We start from the raw sequence: 20656 nt of genomic DNA on the forward strand, positions 1-20656 counted from the left end.
CCCATTGTGTCCCTCTAATAGCTCTGTTATCTGGCTGCTCAAAATCAGCTGCCAGATGATCTGCCTTCAACCTCCACCCTGGGGGAAAATTTTCACCTTAGCTTCACAAATATTATAGAATGCATGGCAAGCTGCTATGACCATGGGAATATTTTCCTCATTTAGGTCTAACCTGCCATAAAGGCAGCGCCAGCATGCTTTTAATCTGTCAAATGCACATTCTACGGTCATTCTGCACCTGCTCAGCTTATTGCTGAAGTGCTCCTTACTGCTGTCCAGATTTCCCATAAAAGGCTTCATGAGCTATGGGAGTAAGGGGTATGCTGGGTCTCCCAGGATCACTATGGGCATTTCAACATCCCCCATTGGAACCTTCTGGTCTGGAAAGAAATTCCCTGTTTGCAACTTTCTGTACAGGACAGTGTTCCTGAAGATGCATGTGTCATGCACCTTCCCTGACCAAACCACATTGATTTCAGTGAAATGCCCACAGTGATTCACAAGCACCTGCAATACCATAGAGAAGTACCCCTTTCTATTGATGTACTTCACTGCAAAATGGTCCAGGGCCAATATTGGGATATGGGTGCCATCTATTGCCCTGCCACTGTTAGGGAATCCCATCACTATGTAGCCATCCACTATTTCATGCACATTTCCAAGAGTCACAGTCCGTGGTAGCAGAATGTAATTAATGGCCCTGCACATTTGCATTAACGCAGGCCCAAAGGTGGACTTTCTGACTCCAGACTGATTCAGGATCGACCGGTAGCAGTCTGGAGTGACCAGCTCCCACACGGCAATCACCACGTGCTTGTCCACCAAGAGGGCAGCTCTTACTTTGGTGTCCTTGCGCCACAGTGCTGGGGTGAGCTCTGCACACAGTTCCAGGAAGGTGGCTTTCCACATCTGAAAATTCTGCAGCCACTTCTCGTCATCCCAGGCCTGCATAACTATGTGATCCCACTATTCAGTGCTTGTTTCCCACACCCAAAAGTGATGGTCCACCATGTGTAGCTGCTCCATGAATGCCAAAAATAATCTGGTGTTGTTTTTTTCCATGGCACACAGCAGGTCAGGCGCCTCGGATTTCTGTTCAGATTGGGAGTTCATAATACACTGCATGACCAACCACAATGTATTCATAACAATGAACACAGCAGTGGAGAACAGTGCAGGATCCATCCTTTCAGACTGATGGCAGGCACCATTGAAACAGGGGCTGTTGAAAAATGTCACGAAACGCAGTTGGAAACCCATGGAATGATGAGATGGAAAAAACTGCATCATGGGATGTTGAGCCTGCACCCATGATGCACTGCAATCCACTCCGCCTTCCCACAAGTCCTAGCTTCAATAAGTGGTGAGTTGCACAGTGGGAGAGCTACCCACAGTGCACTGCTTTCACTGTTGATGCTAGAGCACCAATTCTGGATGCGCTTCGCTGACAAGGAGCATTGTGTGAACCTGCTCAAGCAATGTAATCATAGTGCTTTTTGATCATTGGCGTAACTTGTGTTGATAAAACTCTGTAGTGTAGACAAGGCCTAAGATTCCCAGACCTGAAGAAGAACTCTGTGTAAGCTCAACTCTCTCACCAACAGAAGTTGGTCCAATAAAACATATTACCACACCCATCTTGTCTCTCTAATATCCTGGGACCGACACAGCTACAACACCACTGCATAGTCTCTCGGACCAGTGAAGTCAATTTGAATAACAAATACAGAAGAATGCACTGTTGCAGATGGCAGATACCTTTGACAAAACCCTTGCATTAGCTTAATTGTATCTGCACTTTTCATTGCATGCCTACAGACATTGCCTTGGCTATGATGGGAGCAGAACTATGTTCACTGCAGCCATGTTCAGAAGTGGCAGCTGCCTTCCAGCTCTGATGTGGTGCTCCTGATTAACATGCTAAGGCAGAAAAATGTGGTTTTTGTTTTGTTTTTAATAACCACAGTAGCAGAAACAATCCCTCTAGCAAATGGTTAGCATTATTTCTTTACATAGTGGAAAGACAAGCATCTATGCTCCCTTGTTGCTTAAAAACATACAAAAGGAATCAATCTCTTATACAGCTTTTACAGTTCAGTTTCATGGGCTGCACCCTGAGGCGGGTCCAGGGGACAAGGTAGCAAGAGGCAGCGCCAAAATACAAGTGGAGGCTGGCAACCCATGAGAACCCTGGAATCCTTGGCCAGATATGTCGATGGTTTCTTGTTCAATGCTCTTTGCAGGTCTCTTCCTGGCAGCATTGGCAATATAATTGCCTACTGGCTGGGCTACCCCTAGGTTTGGGCTGTTCTTTGGGAATCCTCCAACAGCAGCATGGTAATGCTAATTTAATAATCATTAACTCAGTCCCCATTTTTATACTGATTAGAATTGCAATGAAGTGGGATAACGGCAGTTCCTTGGCTTCTTTCTTATACTCTTGCTTATGTCCTCTATTTCCATGGACACATTGATTTCAGCAGTTGTTCAGGGTGCTCAGCACTTTGTAGGACCCCTACTGAGGCCAGGGGTAGTATTTCCAGAATATAGACTTTGGGGTGAATAGTTTTGATTTGTCAGAAGACAACTTCTAAGGTCTTGACTAAGCCCATTGGATTAAGCACTAGCTAAAATATTTACAGCTAGAAATATTCAGGTGGAAGCAATATATATGAAAATGTATGATCATATGCGACAAGAAGTATTTATAATTAGCATACTGAACACAATTAAAAAACACAGACCCATATTCAGTCACTGATCATGTAATTAAGTCCATGCTAGAAGATCTGGTTGCAGGACCTTAGTCTTCATGGATTTCCTAGACAATAATATAGATATATATCTATAAAATTCAAAAAGGCTGCTACTACCATTCAGCAACGTGATACATTGTTTGGTTGGGGATCTTCTGTATTAAACTGTCATGTGGTTGGAATCATGGTATTTTAATTTCTATTGTAAGGAGCTGTCAACCACATAATGGCTAAGGTCTTCTGTGCAATCTTTAATTGTGTTTGCTCTTCCAGGTCCCATCTTCAGGTCAGTGCTCCTTGTGGAGTACATTAGTGACTTGCTTAGTACTTATACAGAAGCTAAAGTGTTCACTGGTCAGACATCACAGTGATTCCACATAAAAGCAACAGAGCAGCTGATGTCAAAATGACACTGTAATCTGACTTTGCCAAAAGTTTCAGAACTCACTGAAAGATGCTATTTAATTCTAAATCCAGTGGCAGAACTGTTCATTCCAGCCATATAAAAACAAATAACCAGATGCTGCTATTAGTTACACTGGTATACATCCGGAGTGAATGGATTTATTCCAGATTTATGCCAGCCTAACTGAGATGAGAATCTGGTTCATTAAGTTTGCAGCAGATAAAATACGATATTTTTCAAAGTAGGAGTTGTGAAGTGCTGATGCTTAATTATGCAGTTGTCATTTTTGACAGAAGCAGGTCATGTCTGAAGGTATTACTGTGGGACAAACTGTTTTCTAAATTTAGCATCAAGGCACATTTTTTATACCACCATGTAATTCAATAAGTATATGCTGGTAATATTTTCATGATAGGTTTTTCTAAATTTAAGATTAATTCCCTTCCCCGATTGAATCTCACCTCAGGCTTGTATATAACAAAGACATAGCCGCTGATATCTACCTTACATTCTGCAATCTAGCAAGACAAATTGTCGCCTATGCTTTGTTGCATGATTTAAACTTCTGATAAATGTCTTGCTTCATACCAGCCCTGCAGGTGGGATCATATAGTAATACTCCACCTCCTTGGAAGACAGTTCTTAACAACTAATTGTGTGGGAAAATAAAAGATGTGGAGTCCACATTTGCTCCAGCCTTGCAAAGCTCTACTTTCTCACTTGCCCCAGGCAAGTAACTTTTTGACAGTTGAGTAAAATATTGACAATATTTGCATTAACATTAATCACAGTACAGGAGGAGGTTAGTAGATTTTGTCTAGTGTGGTACATTTTCATGGCAATTCTTTCAGGTTATATTAATCTAACCCTCTGTTCTGAGATGATCAAAATGATCTGTCACGCCAACATTGGTGGATATGTTTATTTACCTAGATCTGAATGCTTGGATTTTTTTTAATAGTGGCTACATTCCTAACAGGTCCAGAATTATTATTTTTTAACTATTATTACAACAGGATTTCCTGGTTGGGAAAAATGTTCCAAACCATTTCCATACCAGTCTTGAAAGTGTCTCGATGAAATAAATATTTGCCTCGGCCCTCAGATCTGGCTGTGGAGCACTTGGTGCAGATTAGGGTGATGGTACAAACTTGTCTTTAGTCACCTTTGTGCTCCCCCAGTGCTGGTACTGCTCTGAACTGGGCTGGTACCCCAGCACAAACTAAAACAGTCTGAACTTTATGGGTACTGCTGTCCCTTTCATGTGGCTATGTCCCCAGAATCTGCCAGGGTTGGAGGGCAGCCTGGGTAGGCATGAGAAGCACTATGGTGGCTTTCTGCCACCCAAGTCTTGCTACGTTGGTATGATTCTCCTGTGGTCAGCCACAGTGGATATAGGAAACTTTGAATCAAAGTAATTCTAAGCAGCCCTAACACCAGTGAGACGCTTGTTGTAGGAATTTGACTTTCAACTGATAAATTTTTTATGGTTTTATGTGGCCAAGTGGCTCTATCTATCGGTCTACCTTAGAATTTCATACTGCTGCCCATTACCAGACTATCTGAGCATAAAACCAATAGCAAGAGCAAAGTCCAGAGTGGATTTCATGGAGTCCCTGGCACGTCTCCCTTTTCCAGGTCAAAACAACGAGCAGCTGTTAAATTGTGTTTTGTTTTGTGCATATTCATTTATCTGAGCTCCCAAAACATAAGGTTGGCACCCATAGATATTCTTATAAATCTAAGTAAATAATTACATAAAATGAATTATGAATTAAATTCTAGTTGCAGATGTTTGAGCAAAAACATGTATTAATATAATTGGCAAAATGTAAAAACAAAAGAAAAGAAAAAACATTAATTATACTTAGAAACAAAGATACTGTTATATTATAGATTAAAGCTGAGACTTTCAAAGGTTGCCTGAGGGATCTGAATACCTCATGCTAAAATATGATATATTGTAGATGCTAAAATGACATACAATCAGCATCAAGAGATCTATTCTGCTGATATGCTTCAAGTTACATAACTGAATGAAACATACATTACCCCTGTAACTATCACGGAACTACAGGGAAAATTAACTTCCATGACCATTGTGTCTTCAGTATGTTAAATACACCAAGATCCAAAAAATATATGCATTAAATACCAAACTCTGGGGTAATCACAAGTCATTCAGTCCTTAAGTAAACCTGCTGATAACACAATTTTGGAGTAGATATCTGTATCAATAAGTATTATTTTGAAGGTACTTTGTACTTAGATTCTAAAAATGCATTAAATATAAGACTAAAAAGTAATGCTAAGTAATTCAATCATGTAGTTAATTTGGTTATATAAATTAATGATAACAACATGTACAAATTAATTATGGTGCAATTACATTGTGTAACTACTATGTAATTAATGTATCTGTATTGGGAAATGAATCAAAAAATTTTACCTGAAGGAGCCAAAAATGTATAACCAAGAAATGCAAAGCCAGGATATGAAAATTTTGTTCTAAAACTTGGTGACTTCCTAACTGTTTCTTTTTTAAAACATAAAGTATTCTTCAGTCACACGATATGCATGACATGGATTTATTACAACATTTTCAAGTAAATAATTTCCACTGTGGGACGTTCTCTCATACATTGTGATCTGGTAAGTTACAGAAAATGGGGACAATAGAATCAAGATTTACAAGATTTACAAAGAGTGAAATAATATATGAAGAGTGCAGTATTAGCCATTCAATGGGTCATATATATGGGGCCAGATCTTCCCAGGGTGTAAATCAGTATAGTTCCATTGATTTCAGTGGAGTTATACCAGTTTACACAAGCTTGAACTCCAAATTCACCAGAGAATGTCAGAAATCCCCAGGATATTTTTGAGTGCAAGACTGTGCCATTCCAATCTGATTTGATTTGCTGTTTTTGTTTTTTAAAGCCATAGCCAGACAGCTCCTTATTGGCTACCCTTATGAGGAAAATGCTTAGATAAATACATTATTTCTTCAAAGCTCAGTGCTTTGCATTAGGTCAAAGTCTGCCTGAGAAATATGGTGCTGTAGCCTGGGAGAAATTTCAGCATTTGATAAACATCTTCATTTTGCGCCAAAACATACCTCTTCCAGAGGATCTTGACAGGATGCAGATTTTAGAATAAGTGGGGAGATTGCTGTCAGATCCACTATGACTTAATTTACCATAGCAAATAAGAATATTTGGTACAAATGATTAATGAACATGTCAGCAGATGTATCAGATTTGAAAATTCTATTATTTATCCGTAGATTAAATGGACATTATTTTTAAGTTTACAGCTGCCATGGAAAATGACCAGAAACCTATATTCTCAGAAAGCACATCCATCATCTTCAGGCGTTCTTCCAATCTGTCAGCTTTAACTGCTACTAATAAGTGTCTCCGTCCAGGAAAATTATTAAGATGGTTCATGGAATGGCTTCCAAATAATGCGAGAAGTAAACTACACTTGGGCTACATTTCTGCTAATGAGTCTGCCTTCTTCTTTCATTCTGTCAGCAACTTTAACAGAGACAAATGTGTTAAAAATAAAGATACAGGGCTAGATCTTCAGCTGTTCTAAACTGGCACTGCTCCACTGAAGTCACTGGAGATGTGCCGATGAACACCTGCCAAGGATCTAGCCCAGAAAACTTTGTCAATCACCTGTTATAGAGATTACGCAATGTTGAATCTCAATGTATTTTCTTTTATCTGGAGGAGAGTTCCATCATGTTATAAAGTTGCATTCACTATATTGTGTCATGCAGAGCAAAATCAGGCATCTGGCTTTTTCTTCAGGGCACTTCCAGAAAACAATATTGTATCTACTCTTTAAAATATATAATTGACAATACAAACAAGAGGATTAATTCGGCATTGGGACTAAAGTCTCTGCTTCATTTCACGCAACTTGAAGGCCCTAAATAAAGCTAATCACTCAGTATGGTAACACAATGGGTCACCGCCAGCAATTTGAATACAACTGACCCACCAGCTGAGCCACACTTTCATATGGCAATGGCTTCCTGTTTTTTCCCTTGCTGTGTCCCAGGACCATTGTGGACTGCAGGAGTGGGCAGCTTGCTTCTGACTGGCATTCATTATGGAGCAGGACTAAGTTGGTCTTTCCATTGGCTGGTCTAACTTTATGGAAGTCTTAAGGCACCTTGCCTTTTGCTCCGGGCCCTGGGCTCCACTGCTTGTCCCGCACTATCTCTAGTCACTCCTGGAGCCCCTCACACAACCTGATAAGTGCTGCCAGCACTTTCATGTGCTACTAAGCATCAGTGTTTCTTGGTTTGCAAGAGTGCTACTCAGAGACACTCTTGGGATGTAACTGTTGGTACTAACTCTGGTCCTGGCTCCTGGTAGGCAACTCAGCTCTCCAAGTTCCTTAGGAGCATCTTCAGCAGCCTTTCTGCACCACAAGGCTTTGTGTTTATTGCTGTCAAAGTGTCAGCTTACCTGTCTGCCTTCATCATGGTCCATGGGGAGTAGGGACGGAGGGGCAGAATACAGGCTGTCGCCATGCCAGAGGATCTGAAGCTGCTCCAGAGTCTCCATGACCTCCTTGCTCAGCCTCAGTCAGGCACAGCCTTTGTTGACTTGGTTAGGGGGATCACCAGGCAGGCAGAAATGTGGGTAGCACAGAAATGTGGCGTACTCCTGCTTTTGACAGTGGAGTCTGTCCTTGCCAGGATATGGCAAAGGCTGTGTGAGTAGAGAATAGTTCATTTAATGAGGGTCACACCAACACATATTTGAGTCACGTGGCTGGTGGGATGGTTGGGGCAGGCACCAGCATATGGTAGGAACCGGTGGAGCCAAAGTCCCCAGGATTTGCTATCTGGAAGATAAAAGGCACCAGCACATGGAGCAGTTGAGTGAAACCGCATCATTCAGGCTACTTGGGCAAACCATGAGGGTGGAGAATGGCAGCTTTGAAACTAACCATTTGGTTGGCAGGCCACCAATGGGACAGGGTTGGGGATATGAATGCAAGCACCTTTCACAAGCACCATATGTCCCATACGTGGCAAGCACCCTTCACTACTGCCTACTTTCCCAGGATGTTTGTCATATGCAGTCTCAGGATACTGTCCCTTATGAATCTGGTCAGGGTTACCGCTCAGCAGCTGCCTACTGAAGGTGTAACAAGGGCAGGTGGCCACATAGAGAACCTCCAACCTGGCTGGCACAATCTGGCTACCTAGGTTACCCTCTGCTGTCATGCTGTTGGTGGTAGCCTGAGGTTCACATTTGCACAAAAGCAATGTAAGCAACATGGCTCAACTTGTCCTTCTGCTGTCTCTGTAGGCTCTTATTCTGGCAGAGCAGGTGTTGGCTCAGGCCCAGGTCCCCATGCCTCATCTGATTACTGACAAGTACATAGCTGAAATCAGTTTAGATCACCTGCATATTAGTGTTGTTAAAATAGGTGTTAGAATGATAAAAAAAAAAGTGTTTAGGCTTTATTGAATGCTTATGAGTTGCTACATACATTAATCTCATTTATAACATCCATATCCCACCCTGCAAGATACTGTTTGAGCATGAAGATGAGTCTTGCAAGTGAATTCCTCGCATTGTCAGATTTTGAAGCTCAAAGCAGGTGTGGGGGGAAGGGACTAAAAACCTCTAACAAGGAGGAACTATATCTTTATGCTGCTTGGACTCTGGGGGGTAAGGATTAATAGGCATAAGCAAAAAAATCCCCAATGCTTACCCTGGGTTAGCCCTAAAGGACGTATAGCATTTGCTTATAATAGAAGCTTCTATTATATCTTGAAATTTAGGATTGTAACTGATTTGTGTATGTATGTTTACCAGCTTTAACTTTGTAAATAACTCTGTTTCCTTTTCCTATTTTATAAATGTTTAGATAGTTTATTATAGGATTAGCTATACGAGTTGTCTTTAGTGTGAGATCTAAAGTGCAATTGAACTGGGGTGAGTGACTGGTCTGTTGGGCATGGGACAAAACTGAATATTGCTTTGATTCTTGGTGTAAGGGACCACCTATCACAAAGGTAGGCATATCTGGGTGGCAAGACAGCTCAGGATACCCAAAGGGGCTATCGGTGACTCCATTTTAAGGCTCTTGTAGTGCCTGAGGAGGTTACACTTAGGTTGGTGAAATCTAAGTATAGAACTCATGACCAATTTGAGGTTTGTGCCCTTGTTCTTAACAGTCTGCCTAGAGGTTGGTACTCATGCTCTTGAACCCTGCAGGACAGCTTAACATATGTTACTTGTATTCATGTAAGTCAATGGCATCTATACTTGGACACATTATGGAAATTTTCATCTAAGGAAAACCCATAAACCCTGGAAAAACATGAAGCTTATTTAAAAGCATAGGCTTGACTAGAACACTCCCATTCACTTCATTGCACATAATTAACTCACAGAACTGAAAGCATCTCCAGGAATGACAATACAACTTTATTGGGCATTTTAGCAGAGCACATGCACCCTGTACAACTATAGGGGCCAGCAATGGATTTTTTTTTTCTGCTGGAAAACAAAGAGACATTTCTCCTTAAAAATGGAAAACGCATTGGGGTAGGTGCAAATGTTACTGAATGTAACATCCTGGGATGCTTTTACCATTACCTTCTTTGTATCACTGGGCACTTCAGACTGAATTAACTGAGAAACTGTGAAGAAGGGCCATGCCAAGTACCCTACAGACCTATGCATCACGGAAGCTCCATCTTTAGTCCTTGAAGATAAACCAATGGGTTTGGGCTCATCACCCTGAATGATCTATTGTAGTGGCTGATTAACAGTACATATTCTTGTTGAGGCTCTTCATTTCTCCATGTGGATAACCCTTAATATCAGTTCGTGGCCATCCACCACAGGACCTTGGCTCACATGGATCAGCCCATGAGCAAGTTCTGCATCCATTCATTCTGCCATGACTAGACTCCTACATGTTGATGTCCAGGGCCATTAACAGATGGCATTCAGTATGCTTCCAGTAATATTTTTACCCATAATGGTAGCAGTAAATTCCAGATTTACCTTTCTAACTGTTCTTCTATAATTTATTCTACAGGAAGTTCCCTTGGAGTATTTGGACTGCTGACCATAGAATTGTTTTCTGAACTTAGAAATTCCTGGTCACCCAAAGGCAAGGCTTGCATCTGGAATACTATGAAGACATCATCTGGATTACCTAGGAAAGTACCCGGTTTATGTGTTATGACCCTCATCATGCTGCACACACATAAGCGGTCAGTTCCCACCATCTACTTTGCAAGCAATCGCCTGGTATCAAGAACCATCTTCAAGCCATTGGTTAAAATAAAGTAGGATTGGATGGCACTATGGAATGTCCAGAATTCATGTTGTTCTGATTTGTACTTTTCCCATTTAGGTCCAAAGACCAGACACTGGGAGATCAGAAGCTATACCTGACCTTGCAGTGAACAAGCCATCGATTAGAGAGATATTTACTATGAGTGTTCCACGCTGTTTTAGCAATAGGATACGTATCTGTTCCTCTTGAATATTCATTCTTGGCTTGCATTGTTTTCAGCACTGTTATGGGTGAAGGATAGCAGCTAAACAATTTATTAGCATCTAGTAGTTGGTTGGTATCAGATATCAGATAAATTGGTGAAATGTAAACAATTGGTGATTGGGATTCATGGTTCCCCAGTCATTATGTGACTGGGTGGCAGGGGAATCCTCTCCTGCCATGGATTAGAATAAGCCTATGAGTTGGCAGAATTTTGTCTGCATGAAGGCCTCATCTCTCAGCACAAATGATGTACTAGTCTTAAATTGGTATACATAACTGAGCTGTTTGCTGGCCTCTTGGACACCCCAGTCTAATGCCTGGGGATGGAATCTTGTAGGTAACTGTTAATTCTTTAAGGGAGGGGAATAAGGGTGTTCTTCTTACCAAATTCCATAGTTTCAGCAACAAGTGGCATATGGACAGCTGTGATGTAAAGCAATAATGGAATAATGATGTCAAGAACAGTGCACATTCAGTAGCACCCTCTTGATGAGAGATACAACCATGCTGGTTGTTGTAATGATGATAATAATGACCATAAAAACCATGAGTGGGATTCACAAAGATACTTGGGTGGCTCATTCCCATTAAAATCAAGAAGGCCCATACCACATAAATTCTACAGTAACGTAGAGAAACAGTGAACTACATGCAGACGATTGATCTGTTTGTTAAGTTAACCTTGCTCATTCATATTCATGCATGAGACAGCCAGGTTTCCTGGAACTTTTCATACTTATTATTTAATTTGTGTGCACAGCAGGACATTGACAATTCTGTACTTAGAAGAAAAGTCAGGAGATGAAAGAAGCAAATGAGTTTATCTGTCTCTGCCCATGTAAAAACTATTCTAGTCCAAATGCCGCCAATGCGCTAACTATAAGAGCATGTATCAGAAGTCACTAGATAGAGGGAATGAGCTCCCAGACATGTAAAAGAATATTCATATTCATATGAATGCTTCATGAGTGCAATTAACTTTTTTTAAGTATTGCAAACATCATGGCCTTTTGCACTGTTGTGCTCTGCAACTTTCTAATCAGCACATTTGATATTTACTACTTTTTCTTTTCTTTGTTTGTAGGGTTTGTGGTAACAGATGCATGAATGAAAAAAAAAACACCTGAATGCATGGTCCAAAGAACACTGAAGTCAATGGAAAGACACCCACTAGCTTGACTGGGCTTTGGATCAGATCCAGTGCTATGAATGAAGAACCGTCCATCATTTTGGTCTCATGCTAGCATTTTTACCTTCTACCTGTAAAATGGGGATACTTTCTTTGTAAAGTGCTTTGAGATCTACAGATAAAAAGTGCTGAATCAGAGCTATGTATTATATTAATAATATAACCCCCTAGAAGTTTTAAGCAATAAAATAGCACTCAATGAGAAATACTCTATTTCATTATCTTTTCTACAGCATGACTGGAATATATTTTTTAGTCTAAAAATCAGGATCCAGATTAGGTTTTGATTGCAGTGTTTTATACTGAAAGTAAGAATAGTGAGAGCAATTACATGTTCATAGTCCTGCTCTTTCACAAATGCCTTCCATTGTGAGAATGTTTATGCAACTGAGTGTGTGGTACAATGGTTTTTACTATGTTCTCTTAAAGCAGCCTGTATAAAACACTTTCTTTTTGATTGTTTCTCTTTGTATTGTCGAGCATGTTTGCATTCTAAAGGGTTTTGTCTCATTAAAGCAATTACTGTGTAAACCTTCAGTAGTTTGTTGCTTTTTCTTCCAGGGCACTAGAAATATCCATAAACAGCTCTTGCTAGATCAGGATGTTCTGTATCTGCACAGGGTAGCAGTGGGAAACTCCATTATGTGAAAGAATTAGCAGGTTTTCTTTAGCTGGAACACCAAAAACAGCAATGAGCATAAAAGAGAAGAAAAATGGAGCTGAACTTGGCCTGCTCTAATAGTCCCTGCTCGCCTCTTTCCTGACGCAGGCTCAGCAACAGGAACAAACATTTCCAAGTACAAGGTTTACCCTGACAAGGAAGCTAATATAGGAAAGACTGATTGATCCGATACAGGGCCAGATGTAGCTGACCTAGAAGTGATTCTTTAGGGGTATAAGAGAAAGTAAGTCAGTCCCACTGCTGCCTGGCCCACCTGGATTGCACTCTGGGTGCTGCAAGGAGTGCTAGGCCCAAAGGACTGCTGCTCAGTCCCTTAATCAAGGAGAGAATGAGGAGGTGCTCTGCAAATGTGGAGCCTAGTTTTGTTCCTCCATCTGCTCATGTATCCGGGCAGTGTTCCTCTGGGCTGCGTCCGCTAACTCCTTAGCTACTTTTGAGGAACAGTGGACGCTGTCCGGGGTTCTCTGCTCAGTGTGCCCTTCAGGTTCCCTCCATTTAGCCCTTTGATCTTCACGCCCGTTCCTGTTCTTTCATTCTTTGTCCCCCATAATCAGTTGAGTCCCGGGCTCAGTAGCTCCTCCCCTTAGGCCCGCCCATGTCCCCTTAGGCCCGCCCATGTCCCAGAACCCAATAGTAGTCCCTTAATCAGGTGGATGGGACCTTGAGTCTTCCCCCACAATTCAAAAGCTAGTGTTGCTGAGCCAGTGCAAGTTGGGGCATATGTCACACCTGGTAAGATGCGTTAGCAAATTGCTTCCTTCTGGAGCAAGTAGGGGAGGGTCACAGTTCCTCCCTGGGGTAGCACAGCTATGCATTGTCTTTTATGTAGGGCTGAGCCTAGAGGTAAAGTTCACTTTAGAGTAACTTTTATTTATGATGAAATAGAATCATTGTCAGTGCCAGACTTAACTCCCTCTGATATTTTACTTAGCAGCCAGCATGGCAATAACTTATTGCAAATGTTCCAAGAGAATGAAAAATCTCAGAGAGAAGACCTGAAATGTATCTTTCTGAAGTTCTAAATTTAATTATGAGAAGGAGCAAGTAGGTGCAGGAAAATAATAATTCACTATAGATTTAAAGGCCAGGAAAGCACAGAACACTCAATAAAGGGGCCCTTTACTTTGCAGAGTATGTATAAGCAAATAATATGAGCCTTTCAATAATTATAGAAATACTAAGCTGAGCCCCAAAGAAAAGAACAACTAAAAGAGAAGGTTCTGCAGTTTGTTCAAAGCAGTACCTGTTGAGGAACTTTGTGATTATTACCTCTATTACACAGTATACAGTGATCTCTCCAGATGGGCTTTTCCTTTCCGATCTTAAACCAGGAGGATCCTGAGATTCTGAGCCAGATTCTCCACTGCCCTGCATTTATATTTGTGTAAAGTGGGTATAAAATGCTACTATTGGTATAAATGAGTGGAGAATTCTGCTTAGGTCTCATTTTATACTCACTTGGCACAGGTATAAGTGACTATACACTATAGTGCAGAAACAGATCCTCTGGCTCAATTTTGAGTCATGCTCTGACCCGTTGCTCTTCAGGTAGATCTCCCAGGAATTCTCCTACACCAGGAGAATTCCTGAGTAGCTTTGAACTGGCGTAGGTGGTTCCTTTGCTATTTCTTTTCTTGGTCCCCAGCCTAGGGCATATTCTGGGGGTATCGTCAGAGGACATAGCTCAAATACCACTGCAATCTGGAGATTCCTGGCTGGTAGATGATGACCCCTGAGGGGCATAGCCAGCAAGGTGAAGTTTTGAGTAGGTTGGGGTTAGTGGGCTTATTTGATGGTTGAGCTCTTGTGTGATACTCACCACCCATTGTAACTTGAAGAACTGGGTGGGGGCAGATGGAAAGGCTGAGGAGCTTGGTTAACAGGAAGGACTTTAGAGCACCTCTTTCTCCTCCTGGCTTCACACAGAAACATTGGATGATCTTAATTGGGGCCAATATTGGCTGTTTTACTCATGCAAACTCCCAATTACTTTAATTAGAATTTTGCCGGTAAATTCACTGTGTAACTGTGGGCTAATTCCATGCCCAAATCAAAGCAAATGATGCAGCAGTGATTGTGAGGAGTTACTCTCTCTTTTCCTTACTATTGGTTGCTCATGCTGCTGGCCCTGATCTCTGGGTGGTGCTGAACACTTCCTTTTCAGATTCTAACTCCAAATCTTTATTCTTTAAATAAACCAGAATCACCAGTGATTCCTTCTTTATGGTCATATAAACTATTTAAACCAAATAATTCCCTCCAAATGTCCCCATCTGTTCAGAGTCTAACTTGATATTATTTTTATTTCGTTTGCTACACTAGTGCAAGATTTTTCAAAACATCTACACAATCAGCATTGCTATGGTTTATACTTCAGTTAACATATGCATGCCTGAAAGATCTATTGTGATTAAATCAAAATCACTGCTGTTTAATCTAACATGATCTCCCAAAACATCTTTAGTTACTCACATGCTTTATAAATGTGGCTTGTATTTATTTGTTGATTATCTTGATAATTCTGTAAAGTGTCAGTGACTTCATTAATAAAATAATGCTACCACAATATTAATAGTTAATTATGAAAAGTGTAATAATTTAAGGACAAAGGGATTTCTTTTAAAAAGTAAACATGTGACCCACAATGGCTGCTTCTTGGAAAGTAGCAAAACATGTATTGCAAAGACTGTAATGAATAGCATCTGCTTCATCTGTTTAACAGCCAAAAATTCTAGACATTTATCGTTTCTTCAAAAGAGTGATGTTGACCAAAAACATGGAGAAAAGCCATTCAGAAGCTAGTTTGTGTAAATGAAGTGCAGATTTGTGTATGTGAGATGATACCCCCGTTTCTGTTTCCTTTCATTAAGATCACAACATTAGCATTGTAAAATAATTATTACTGTTACAGTCAAAGTCACTGTAATGCTAAATTCACAGAGAATCTCAATGAGTTCAAGGAAGAAAAAATGCTTTATAATTTAAAAAAAAAAAGGTACTTTCAGTTAATGAAACTCTATTAGCACAGGCCCTGATATCTTATTTTCTTGTATTCTCATTATCCTGTCATGTGTGTCATTCATTTTACTCTAAGAGCATATTTGTAAGTGCCATAGTGTAGCACCAACGTGAATTTCCCATGGTTGCACACTATGGCTGTGGGATCTTTGCTAGTACTTAGGGCCAAATCCTGCTTCCTCACATTAATCCCTGGTGTCACTACATTGTAGGGTGACCATATGTCCCATTTTGGCCAGGACAGTCTCCTTTTTAAGCTCTGTCCCTGACATCATGACTTTTTTGGTAAAACTGGGCATTTGTCCCATTTGTTCTTGCCTTAAGGGAGTGTGGAGTAACGTTGGGGCAAGAGCAAATGGGACAAATGCCCAGTTTTGCCAAGAAAGTCGTGATGTCCATTATGTTGGCTTGGGTGAGCAGCCACATAGGGGGCCACATGGGGCTGGTCCGAACCGCCTGGCATCACCACCTTACCTGGTGTCCCGTTTTCACTGTAGGGAAATATATTCACCCTACTACATTGGTTTCATTAGAGTTAGAGTTCTTTCAAGGATGAGTCTGGCCCTTTGACTCACGTGAGTAGAGCTACTCAAAAACTACAAAAGCTCTTTGTGATTGGTCATATGCATTCTGAATGACTGTTCCATGTGAGCACATTCCCATCCCCCCTCTATTCACGAGCATTCATGTATCTGCTTGGTTGTTCAAACAAATATTTGCGGGGCTGGCTATTCAGATAATTACTAGGATTCACACGTGAACAGGAGGATTTGTATTCATTATGCATGACTTCTCAGTGGGATGCTTGTGGGATGAGGATTGCTCTCCTCAGTAAGGGTCTGCTGGCTCATGTGAGATGTGACTGCTGCTCAACTAGACATAACCCAAGGTAGCGTTGTTCTAGCTAGCTCAGGTATCAGAGCAGTGAAGTTGCAACAGTGCAGCACAGGCTGTTCAAGCCCAACTGGAACCTGGAAAATGACTCATGGGGTTAGCCCGCATTGAAGCATGAGCCGCTGTGGCTTCACTACGATGGTACCTGCACTTGCTAGATTAAAGCTAACTTGGGTATGTCTACAGAAGCTACAATCACACCCTGTGATTGCAGTGTAGACTTACCATCTTACATTAGGTCCAATCTTCCCCTCACTGACACTGCTAGAAAAATTTCCATTGACTTCATTGAGAATGGATTTGGGCCCAGATTCTCCACCCTACTTGTAGTTGAACTGTGAAATCCATCTGAACTTCTTGTTTGCAACATCCGTTTTCCTGTAGGATACCTAGGGCCAGATCCAGCCTGATCCTTACTCAACCAAAATTCCCATTGAAGGCCGCAGGAGCTTTGTTTGCCTACATAAAACCTGCTGCAGTCCTGGGCCCTTTAACAAGGGGCCTTCAGACACAAAGCACCCCTATTATGCTTTCAAAGCAGTGACGAAAAACCTATTTGTTACAGACTGTTCACCTGCCCTGTTAAAATAGCTTCAAATAAAAATGAAAGGGCGATTTCTTGGCATCATTTTTTAGATCCAACTTAATTCAGTTAATGATTGGTCCCCATAGGGGAGGAGTCCCTTCTTGCCTTATGTGCCTGACATCTTATAAAGTTGCAACACTTCCCTCGAGCTTAGCTGGATTTGGCACATTGACACTACACCTCCACATTGCTGGGAGAGGCCCACTGAAAATATACAATCCCCAGCCGGGAATGATTTAGTGAAATTAAAAACAGCCAGGGGGCCCTGAAACAAGGAGATGTCAAATGTTCCCCCGGCCCCACTAAGAGATGAGGTTGCTCTATATACTTGCCTATCTCCTCTTCACCGCCGTCTAATTTTGAAAGCTAAAATGCACAAAATGAATGAAATACAGCAAGACACACTTTTAATTGTGGGTTATTATCACTTAATTTCAATTCAGTCAAAGGTGGCCAAAAACAGGCTTTAGTAGGTCTCAGGGCTCAAGAGGCATTGTAAAACATAACATTGAAGGGCCTGTCTGAACTCCATTGCTTCCTCTAGCCCACAAAGAATTTATTAATTCACATTGTTTGATTTTTCCAGACGCCTTCGCTTTCCCACTGCAGTCCCTTTTCCTTATTAAATAGAAAACTGTAATACACCAGCAGACTATAGTGCTGCTGAATTACAGCCGGTAAGATATAAGAGGGAAAGTAGGAAGGCTGAGCAGGATTTTGAAGAGCAAATAGCTAAAAATGTAAAAACTAACAAGACATTATTTAAGTATATCAGAAGCAGGAAACCAGCTAAAGAACCAGTGTATCCACTGGATCATCAGGGATAAAGGGAGAAATTAAGGAAGATAAGGAAATGACTGAGAAGCTAAATGATTTCTTTGCATCAGTCTTTACAACAGAGATGTTAAGAAGAAACCTACTCTGGATCTGCTCTTTCCTAGTAATAATGATGATGTATTATCAGAGACTGAGGTTTTAAAAGAGATGGTGGAGCAAAATGATAAATGAAAAAGCAATAGGTCACCAGATCCAGATGAATCACATTCACGAAGGGGAGTAGGAATACAGAAGCAGACCTGCTAGCAAAAATATGCAATTTCTTATTAAAAAGAGCTACTGTTCCAGAAGATTGGGTGGTAGCAATTATGTTGTACCTATAATAAAAAAGATTCTAGTGGTGATCCAGGGAATCAGTAGCCTTACATCTGTACCTGGTAAATTAGTCAAAATGATAAGTAAAAATAAAATAATAAAACACCTGGAAGATCATGTGATAGGGTCTAACCAGCAAAGATTCTGCAAAGGGAAATTGGTCTCACTAATCTCTTAGAATTATTTGAATGTATCAGTGAAGTAGTGGATAAAGGAGAACTGGTTGACATAATTTATTTAGTCTTCTAAAAGAAGGATGTTGATAAATTGGAGAGGGTTCAGAAAAGAGCCACAAAAATTATTAAAGAGTAAGAAAATATGCCTTATAGACTCCAGGAGCTCGATCTGTTTAGTTTAAAAAATAGAATGTTAACGGGAGATGTGATTACAGCCTATAAATACCTACATGGTGAACAAATATTTAATAACGGGCTCTTCTACCTAGCAGAGAAAGGTATATATAACATGATCCAATGGTTGGAACCTGGGGAAAAAATTATACTTCTCATACACCTTACAGGATTCTAAATTAACAATATTGACTGAGGAAAAGGGCCTGGACACCACTTTGGCTAGTTCGTTGAAGATCTCTGCTCTGCGTTAAAAAAAAATTAGGATGCATAAGAAATTGGATGGAGAATAATTCAAAAAATATTATTATGCCATTATGTAAACCAATGGTTGGGCTTCATCTGGAATATTGTGTGCGGGACTTGTCACATCATCTTAAAAAGGGAATTGCAGAATTAGAGGGTGATCAGAGATGAGCATAAAGAATTATAGAAATGGATAGAAAGAGATGAGAAAGATGAGATTGGTCATCTTAGAAAGCAGGAGGTTAAGAAGGGACATGATAAAATATATATAAAATAATGAATGGTCTAAGAAGGTAGATCAGGAGCTTCTGTTTTCCCTGTCTCCTAACAGAAAAACAAGGAGACATTCAATGAAGATGAAAGGCAGCAAATCTAACACTGATAAAATGGAAGATTTTTTTCCACACAGTGCTTAATTAGACCACTGGATCCTTGCCACAGGATGTCATTGAGGCCAAGAGTTCAGCAAGCTTCAGAGAAGGACTGGACATTCATATGGACAACAATATCCAGCATTATCATAGTTAATGCTGATAAGAAGAGTATTGGAAAGGATATAAAAGCTTATGCTTCAAGCCAATCTTTTATGATTAGAGATTAGGTCGAGACCTTCCAGGGTGGTAGATAATCCCACATATACCTATTTCTTACACCTTCCTCCAAAGCCGCTGGTTCCGGCCATAATGGGAGACAGGATACTGGAGTAGACAGACCATGGGTCTGATCCAATATGGTAATTCCTATTTTCGTATGTAGTTTGAGCTGTGGAGAGGTGTTTTTGTTGGGCCATGTATAATCAATTGACTGTCAACAGCAGACATGGCTCTCTTCATGTGTTTTGCAATAAAGCCATATTAGAATTGAATAATTAGAATTGTTGAAGCTAAAGTTCACTAATGTGAGCATATGCTATACCTGGGGAACTACTGACGCAGATTTTTAAAACATTCCCTTTTATCCAGGTTTTGAAGTTAGCTTTGCTTATTAAGTGACAAGAAATGGTTAAAGGAAGACATACCGCTTGAATCCCTCCTCTTCTGTCATAGGACTTTTTACAACACACAAGCGCCATGAGCCAGACAGATAGGACACTCAGTATCTTTCATTGTCTGCAAATACTCTGTATTTAAAATACTACTCCAGTGGTTTCTGACTACTGCTTAGGGCAATTTTGCTTAGCCTAGCAGAATGTCCTGGAAACTACTGGCAATGATTTAGCCCCCAAAATTGGAACACATTTAGCAGAGACAGAAAGCCTGTGAACAAATAATGGATAAGCGCCAGAGTAAATAAGTGTGGTTCATGAGCTGCGGTCAGAAATGTCTCTCTTTCAGTATGCAGTGCAAATCTTCTGCCAACATTTGCCATAAAGTTATCACACAAAGCAGTTTTTCCTCTCAGTAAGACAAACTCAATGAAAGACTGCTTCTAGTCCAGCAGCCTACCATTAGGGCTGCAACAGCCTGTCATACCAGAAGAAACCTGTGTGCAGTGGTCTCCTTTCAAGCTACGCTTTTCATTATGTTAGTCAGGCTTCTGTGCAAAAAAAAAAAAAAAAAAAAAAAAGACAGAAATGGCTCCTCACAGCTCAACACTCCTCCAGGATCGCATGACAAACCACAGAGCGGGGTCTGTTTGCCTCTCCTTCCAAACCCCAGTCCTGGCCCTGACTGCCCAAGTCCTTTTAAAGCTCTTTATGAGGCTATCATTACAGAGTGAAGTATTAAAGACATCATCACCATGCATCAGTGCCACCTTCCTTTTGAGATTTCTGTCAGTGGCTCTGAGACCAGAAGGGGACAAACATAAATCACCACCATTTTATT

The 20656-nt window shown here is 40.8% G+C and overlaps 1 long non-coding RNA gene across 1 annotated transcript in view; it reads left to right on the plus strand.

Moving 5' to 3' along the window:
• Positions 1 to 12427, plus strand: part of LOC137162129 (uncharacterized) — a 49298-nt gene extending 36871 nt beyond the window's left edge. The window contains exons 2-3 of the long non-coding RNA XR_010922292.1: positions 10246 to 10423; positions 11798 to 12427. This is a non-coding gene — a long non-coding RNA (uncharacterized lncRNA). The remainder of the gene's footprint in view (positions 1 to 10245; positions 10424 to 11797) is intronic.
• Positions 12428 to 20656: the final 8229 nt, after the last annotated feature.

The sequence above is a fragment of the Emydura macquarii genome, unplaced genomic scaffold (assembly GCF_026122565.2).
Source record: "Emydura macquarii macquarii isolate MOO-44397 ecotype Brisbane River unplaced genomic scaffold, CSIRO-AGI_Emac_v2 contig_2422, whole genome shotgun sequence".
In the NCBI taxonomy this organism is placed as follows: domain Eukaryota; kingdom Metazoa; phylum Chordata; order Testudines; family Chelidae; genus Emydura; species Emydura macquarii.